We start from the raw sequence: 8,379 nt of genomic DNA, 5'->3' as shown, positions 1-8,379 counted from the left end.
ATACTATACATGGTGTTTGGTAACAGGCTTTTAATATGCCACTTTGTGTTAACTGGCATTTCCTATGTATAAAAATCTAAATCTACAAAATTATTCCATAGAATTCCATTGTATAAAATGCAGCTGATATCGTCAATGGACTATTTTATTCCTTCAGATCCCTCTAAATTATTCTCTACGCCTATCCCCCAGTTTCCATATGCTTTTCTTCCAATGGCTTATACCTGAAATCTTTAGAGGGTATCCCTTGAGAGACTGGAACTGCTTTAATACAATGGAGAGCCAGAAATGCCTGAGTGTTTACATGCTCTCAGGGTGGCCCCACAGCCAAGGCCCGACTGACATATGGGTTTGGAAGCCCAGCTCCCTTGCCTCAAGGTGAGACAAACTCTGAGATGTAATATATGCTCCAGAGTTCTCTTCAGGATCAAGCTGAGACTGAGACTTATTCTCTATCACATCTGTGCTCAGTTTTCTCTGATTCTCTATCCTCCTTTTCCTGTGCCTTTACTAGTTTCTCCTAAAAGCACTTTCTTAATAAATTACTTGCATATAAATCCTTGTCTCAAACTTTGCTTCTAGAGCAGTGCTATCCCTAGAAATATAATACAAGCCGCAAATATGAGCTATATATATATGATTTAAAATTTTCTAGTAGCCACATTAAAAAAGTAAAAAGAAACATATGAAATTAATAATGTTTTATTTTACCTAATATATAAAATTATCATTTTAATAGAGAATTAAAATAAAAGTGATTAATGAGATATTTTACATTCTTTATTCATATTGCATCTTTGAAATCTGGTGTATATCTAGCCATATTTCAAGTATTCATTAGTTACGTGTGACTGGTGGCTACCACACAAATCTGGAGTAACCAAACTAGGACATAAACTATATTTTACTTGACTGGTGCCCTATTGATAAATATCGACAATGTTTCCATTCCTCTTTCATTGTTTAATGAATATCCTTGGACCTATTATACCTATGTGATTATTTCTGTAAGAAAAAATACTAAAAATTGGTTTGGTACATCAGATTCTCTCTGGAAGGACAATTGTCCATTTCCTCTCACCCTTGGCAACACTGGGTCTTGTTAGTCTTTTTCGTATTTGTAAATTTCATAATGTGAGTTTTGACTTTAATTGTTTCTTTACCTTTGGCAAACCTAGAGACAATTTTCCTTTTATTTTTCCTTTCTCATTAACCTTGAAGACAGTGGATCAATAGGAAATTCTTACTGCTGTTCTCATCTCAGGCATGGAAGGGTCCCACACACATAAATATTTAATATTATAGCACACAAAATAAAATTCTATACTGCACCCTCAGTTTCTATTAAATTAAATTAGGGAATAATCTAAAAATGGTCTTGTGAGACTTTTTATGTAACTCTTCTAACCCAGCACACCTGTCAACATCTGATTGTCAAAAGGGGAATAAGGAAACTAGAGGTGATTACAGTTTAACAAAAATTGAGGCCACAGTAACAACAACATCTGCTGCGTAATAACAAAGTAGCTTACAGACATTTCAATTTCATGGACTGCTTACTGATATTACCTGTTCTGGAAGGTAATATGTCTAAAAGTCCATATGGATATTGATTTTTAAATAAGGAAGATAGCCAAATAAATTTAATATAGCTTGTGAAACAATCTCATGGGCTCTAAGTTGTTTATGAGTCATTTTGCAGTAAAAGTGAAGTCATTTATCATGACTCAGAATTGATGGTTTCTAAGGCCCAGTGTTGAATAGAAACACTCCATTCCTGATATAAAGGTTGTCATTCTCCCATATGCTCAAGAAAGCTGACTGTGGGTATGTCCAAATATTTAACTCTTCTATTGTGAACAATTATATCCACTGGATCAATGTGTCTTTTTATTTGGGAAATATGTACCTATTTCTTATTTCCAGGACCACATATAGGATATAGTTCTTAAAAATAGATGTTACACAGCATTCAGATTGAGAATCTTCTTTTCACTCTACATTCCTGTCCTAAAAAAAAATGTACAGATTAAAAATATTTCTTGAATGCTATGTGATTCTAAAATTTGGGGTTTTGAACAAAGACTTTTATGATTCTGTTGTACATTCTTTTTGCTACTCCTATGTACTTCTTTAGCTCATGCATGTGATATAGGGACCTGGTCTTCTGTTAGAGTGAAAACAGAGATAAACCCTTAGAAATAAGCCCTTAAATGTTAAGAGAATAACAATGTGTCCCTCTCTATGCCATCATCTGCTACCCAAGGCATTTGGCTACAAAGTTAAAGAAAAAAGCAAGTGGCTATGAATTAATTGTTTTAATGCAGCACAAGCTAAAGGCTCATTTAAAACATCTAACACAAGATGTCTATGTTAATTTATATCATCATAAACATGCATGAAGTATATCACTTCAACTGGCAACAGATTTTCCTTCATTCAAGTTATGGATGATGTCATGGTCTACTAGGATTACTAGGATCGTGTCTTACTAATATCCCATTTTTCACCCACAGGGAAGTCATAATTGTGTTTAACCTCAAAGAGTCTCATTTTGAGGATCTATTTTGTGGGCCTACTCCTATACCAAGAATTGTTTCAGACAGAGAACTGTCAGAAAATGGAAACTGTGCTAGATATTTCTATTTTTGGTTAGATGCTTCCTTCCGCATCTTCACTGGACCTTGCCTTTAATAGATTGGCTGTAATGATTTCCCAGTTTCCGCAACTTAATTTCCTTCTGATATAGTCAATTCTTTAAGTCAAATTCTTAATGCTCTCAGCACATAAGGATAGTGATCTTGCCACCATCACTTTAAAACCACTAAGTCCTTGACTGAGATAAGGAGATGGATAGGCAGATAAAGAAACTGGTTAGTAAACAAAGATGCAACAATAATTGTAATAAACTTGAAAAGAGCTCAGTTAAATGAATTTGTGAAAATATTGCAGTTTGATGGCTCATTGCTTTTCATGAGATTTTATATTATACACTGATTTATACAGAACTCACTACAAACATTATAAAAGTTCCACAACTGGCCATTGAAAGCTGTGTATGATTTCACAAGAGAGGTGGGAAAAGTACTTTCTGCAAGGTATTGGGAGGATAACTAAAGCAAAGGCATGGGAATTTATTTATTCTTTCCATAAATATATTGAGTACCTACTAGGTGTCACTGACATTGTGTTAGGCAATTAAGATACCTCTATAAGAAAGACAAACATGACCTGCTGCTTCATTTGCTTATGCTGAGTAACACATCAAAATTTAGCAGCTTAAAGTAACCATTTTATTATGCTCTGGATTCTGTGAGTCAGGGATTCTGATAGGAGTGAAGCAGAGGTAGCTTGTCTTTGCTTCATGATATCTGAGAACTCAGCTGGGCAGTCTCAATGGCTGGGAGCAAATTGATGGCTAAGATTGGAATCATCAAAAACATTTTTGCTCATATGTCTGACATCTGGCTGAAAAGATATGAAGACTAGAACTGCCAACCGGAATACCTATTTTGTGGCCTTTCCATGTGGCTTGGCTTCTTTACAGCACAGGAGCCTCAGAATAGTTGGAATTTTTACATGGTACCTTAGGATTCAAAATAAAGCTTTCCAGTGAACAAAGAGGAAGTTGCATTGCCTTTTCTGTCTTAGCCTAGAAGTCACTCAGTGTCACTTCTGAAGTACTCTACTAGCCAAAGCAACCGTAGGCCTGCTCCCATTGAAAGGGAAAGAAATTAAACTTCACCTCTTGATGGGGAAGTCACAAGGACACATTGTAGAAAACCAAGTGGGATAGGAGATATTATTGCAAACATCTTTAGAAAATATAACATACCATAGACTCATCCTCACAGAGTTAGAACTATTGGAGAATTCATTTATTAATAAAATAATTAAGACGAATGAGTTGACTGAGTGTTAGGAAAGAAAATAGTGTGGTTATAAAAGTGCGAATAACAGAATATGACCCAAAATAAGGATTGTGCAAATTTTTCCTGAGGAACCAATGCTTGAATGACTATCTAAATGATAAGTAGGAATTAATGAGGCAAGGTGTTTAGAGATTGGATGGAGCAAAATGAGCATTTCAAATGAAGATAATATATGCAAAGGTCCTGTGGCAGAAGTGACTGTGGTTTGTACAAAATACTTGAAAGGAAGACTCAGGTAGCTGAACCCCAATGGAGAGAATGTAAGATGAGATGGGGCTAGAAGAAAAAGAGGTAGGAAAAATACCAGATATATAAGTTATGTAAAGGAGTTTAGTTTTTTATCCTAAAAACAATGGTGACCTACTGGAAGATTTTAATAAAGGGGGTAACAAGGTCAGATTTAGCTTTAAAAATGATCATTCTGCTTTAAATATGGAGAATAAATTGAAAGGGTGTGGTGGTTCAGAAAAGAAGCAGAGATACCAGTTAGAAAACTGTTACCATGATCCAGGCAAGATGACAGCAGTTTGGACTAGGTAAATGAAGAGAAATGAAACAATTCACTGGATATTAAAAGGTCAAATTCATAGAATATGAAAGTGAGGATAAATGAAGTAAGGAAATGGAAGGTGTCTAGGATAAACTTATTTCTGAGGAATGCACAACTGGAAGGATATTGATGCCACTCACTGAGGTAAGGAACATAGCAAGAAGCCATTTGATCTTGGTCATGTTGAGTTTAAGAGGCTTTTGAACATCCAGTAGAGATGTTGAGTAGGCAACTGGATGCTCAGAGGAAGCATCTGATTTGGAGATGTAAATTTAGAAGTTAATCAACTTAGGGTTACTGAAGTCATGGGCATGGAGCATATCAAACCCATCATCTGGTTGAAACATGTTGGAAACCTGAACATTTTGACCCATTCAAATACATGGAACTCTGTAGGCCAGCAGAGCTCAGTTGGAAAGTCTGATCTAGCTCAATCTTCTCATTTCTCAGATGAACAAACAAATTTAGAGATAGTAGTAGCCGAGACAAAACTTGATCCTAGGACTCCTGACTGCTGCCTCATCCAGTCCCTGCTCTACATACCCAGAGAATTACTGAAAGCTTATCTTTTGTTAACCTTTAGTAGAAAAAAAGCTTGGTTACCTTGTCTATCTGAAATTCTGTAGAAAGAAATGGATATTCTCTACAATCTTATTAAAATAGTTGTAGAAACTATACTTACAAGATCAACCTAGAAAGATAAATCTTTTATAATTTATGCAGAACAATGGTCACAGAAACTTAATTTTAATTTTCAGAGATGTGAGATATTAGTCATTTGTTCCCTTGGTAGTATCAAGGACTCCCCTTACCATTCACTGTATCTGAGATAGCAATGAATACTTTTCTGAATGTTTTAATTTCAATTATATCTTAACCAATAATGTCAATTTGAGATATCATCAATTCCCAGTATTACTTATTTTAAACAATCCTAATATTGACTGGATAAAACAGGCTTCTATTTCATCAATACTGATTTGAAACATTTTTTTGAGGAATGATGTTTTACCAAATGGCTTTGTATCTTTACAAAATAGGCTACAGTTGAATTCATGACCAAGTTATCGTCAGCCTAGAATGTATTCTCATATTGCATCAAAGAGTGGATTGTTTCAGTGGTCCCCAAAATTTGGTATGAAGATCATTCATGATCCACGATAGTTCTTATAGTCCTATAATATGGCTGTTCTATAACTTAACAATGACCATATTTTTATTTCCTTAGAAAATCCTTGTTTTTTTTAATGGATGATCATATACCAGCTACCCCCACCCTAATCCTTGCACACACATAAAGGTCATGGCTAATTTGACAATTACTAAGCAACTTATCTTAGGGAAGCCAGTATAAATTGATTAGTATCATATGTCCAGGTGACCGTACATCCCAATTGGCCCAGAGCATCCCTGGTTTGTACCTATCATCCTGGCTTAATTATTAACAGTGCCTCTTTCACTCGCATATAAGTGTCCTGGATTTGATGATGCCTAACTGTGCATCACTAATCTATTGTAATTAGCTCTGCTCAAAGATTGAGTATATTAGATTTTCACTCTCTACCATTTGAATTGAAAAATGAAATTAGACTCCTATGATTAACAGTAAAGCCTAGAACTGAAAATTCATGAAGTAGAGAGAAGTGGGAGGGTTATGATAGGCCATGAGTGAGTCAACATTATGAGTAATTCAAATTTATGAATAAATAGGAGTTCCAAAGTTGAAAAAAAGATCTGCAAAACAGAGATTGAGAAACGAGTTTGGAGGGGAAAGAAGAGACTCATAAAGAAAACCAGCATGTTTAGTATAATGGTGGAACCTTGTAGTGAATACTCATGAGATCCCAATACCAAACTCATTTGCCATGAGACTCATTCCAGTGCCAGTTCTCAAATTCCTATGAGATCGTTTCTCCCTTACTTGTAATTCTAGTTTAATGTTTCAGACCTTAGGACAAGAATTTCAGTGCAGGTAGTTTATTTGGAAAATGATCTCAGGAAGCACTAGTAGGGGAGTGGGGACAGAGAAGGGAAGGAAGCCAATACAAGCATGTTTATTAGCATATTACTGCTGTAGGCAACTGAGGCTCAATAATACTGGGGTCCCCTGGAAGACAGCATAAAGGACAACTCAGTTGCCCATCCAAGAGGAAAGGAAACATATTTATTCACTACTCTCAATCATTGGTGGGTAACTGCTCCCAGGGCTGTTAATTCCTTGCCATTTCTGGCCTGCCCTTTTAACGGGCTGGGTATGCTCCTGTGGCCGGAGGAAATTCTCAGGCAGATAATTTCATGTGTTTGGAGTAAGACAAGTACCAAAAGGATATGGATGGGCATCAACAGAACCTGCTAAACTTGTGTTTCAAGTAGTCTGAATTTAGTGTTTCTCTTTATTGCTATAAAAATTAACTAAGACAATCCCCAATCATTTATTTATTTCATTCTTGCATTCCCAAAATATTATCTGAGCAGCATCTGTCATACTATTAGATATTATGAGTTGGGATAATGGAAATAAACAATATAGAAAACTTTGGGAAGGGTATTTGATAATAACAGCCTCTGTCTTAATTTATAGTATATATTAAAAATACTGATTTATTAGTATGAATCATAGTGATGTTGAAATTTCTTTCAAACACATCTCTATGTAGTGCTAATGAGAGCTATTTCTTTCCTTTTTTAAAGAATAGAATGTTTTATTTCTTAAACACTCAGTAAAATATGTCTACCTATAATACTACAAAATGGATTACCTTATGTTATTGTTTGTAACTAAAAACATATAAGACCAAAAAAATGGAGATTAGGTCCACAGCATCAGTGGCTGATCCTCATCAATTCAGCTGCAAACCTAACATTCAACTGATAAGTTCCACTCTTAGGGTTAGATGACAACATTTTTCCATCATTGAAGCCTGTCTTTATTCAGCCTTTTGTTTTTCTTTAGCACACCTTAACAGATTTCCTGATCAATATAAAAGGAATACCACACTCTGTAACATTCACTATTATAGAATCAACTGAACCATAGCACACTTAATTATATATAAATATTTGTTCCACCTACCCACCCTGCTATCTGCCAACCTGGCTTAGAAGAAATCTTAGTCATTAACAAGAGGTAGTTAGCTCTATCCGTGAGCAAATAGGATGGTTTCTTGGTAATGTACTGGAGCCGGTGCTTTTAGAGCCAATTTAGCATAACTTTCCTCTACTCTGTGTTCAGTGACATCATGTTAGTGGCATAAAATTGACCACAGTGAGAATTGACCATGGAATTTGACCATGGAAATTGGCAAATACTATGAATCAGACCTCTTTTTTTTTAACGATGGCCAGTTGTTCAAAATCTACTAGCCTACTACTGCCACTTGTGCTGGGCTTGTAGGTGCCTCGAGAGTCCAAGCCAGGATCCGAGGCCGGCTGCTGCTAGTGTGTGGCTTAGGGCTGCTCAGCAAGAGGTATGGGCATGCCAAGGAGAGATGCTGCTGCTTTGGCTTTTGTGGGCCTTTGAAATTTTAGGAAAGTCTGCAGCCAAGAGCCAAGATAGACCATTTGTATGGAATAAACCACTGGACATGGCCTGAGTGAGCCCACAAGTTAGGAGGGGCAGGGTCTCAGGGAATCCTGGAGGAGGGACCTGTGTTATCCAGATTGGTATACACTCAGATATGGTAGCCACCTGCATCTGTAGGCTGGGAGAGGGGAGGGCTCAACAAAGGAACAGTGGATACTGCCAGCACTTTTGTCTGGGAGAAAACCGCCCTTCCGGCCCTCACCTTGAAGCCTGATGACTAAGTGTCTCTCCGTGTCCCTGGCACTCCTTGAGCTACTGCCCCAGTGTTGGAGCTCAGAACGAGTGAGTCCATCAGCAAGTAAGGCCAGCGTGGG

This window comes from Rousettus aegyptiacus, unplaced genomic scaffold (assembly GCF_014176215.1).
Source record: "Rousettus aegyptiacus isolate mRouAeg1 unplaced genomic scaffold, mRouAeg1.p scaffold_m13_p_9, whole genome shotgun sequence".
Lineage (NCBI taxonomy): Eukaryota > Metazoa > Chordata > Mammalia > Chiroptera > Pteropodidae > Rousettus > Rousettus aegyptiacus.
This window is presented reverse-complemented; position numbering follows the sequence as displayed.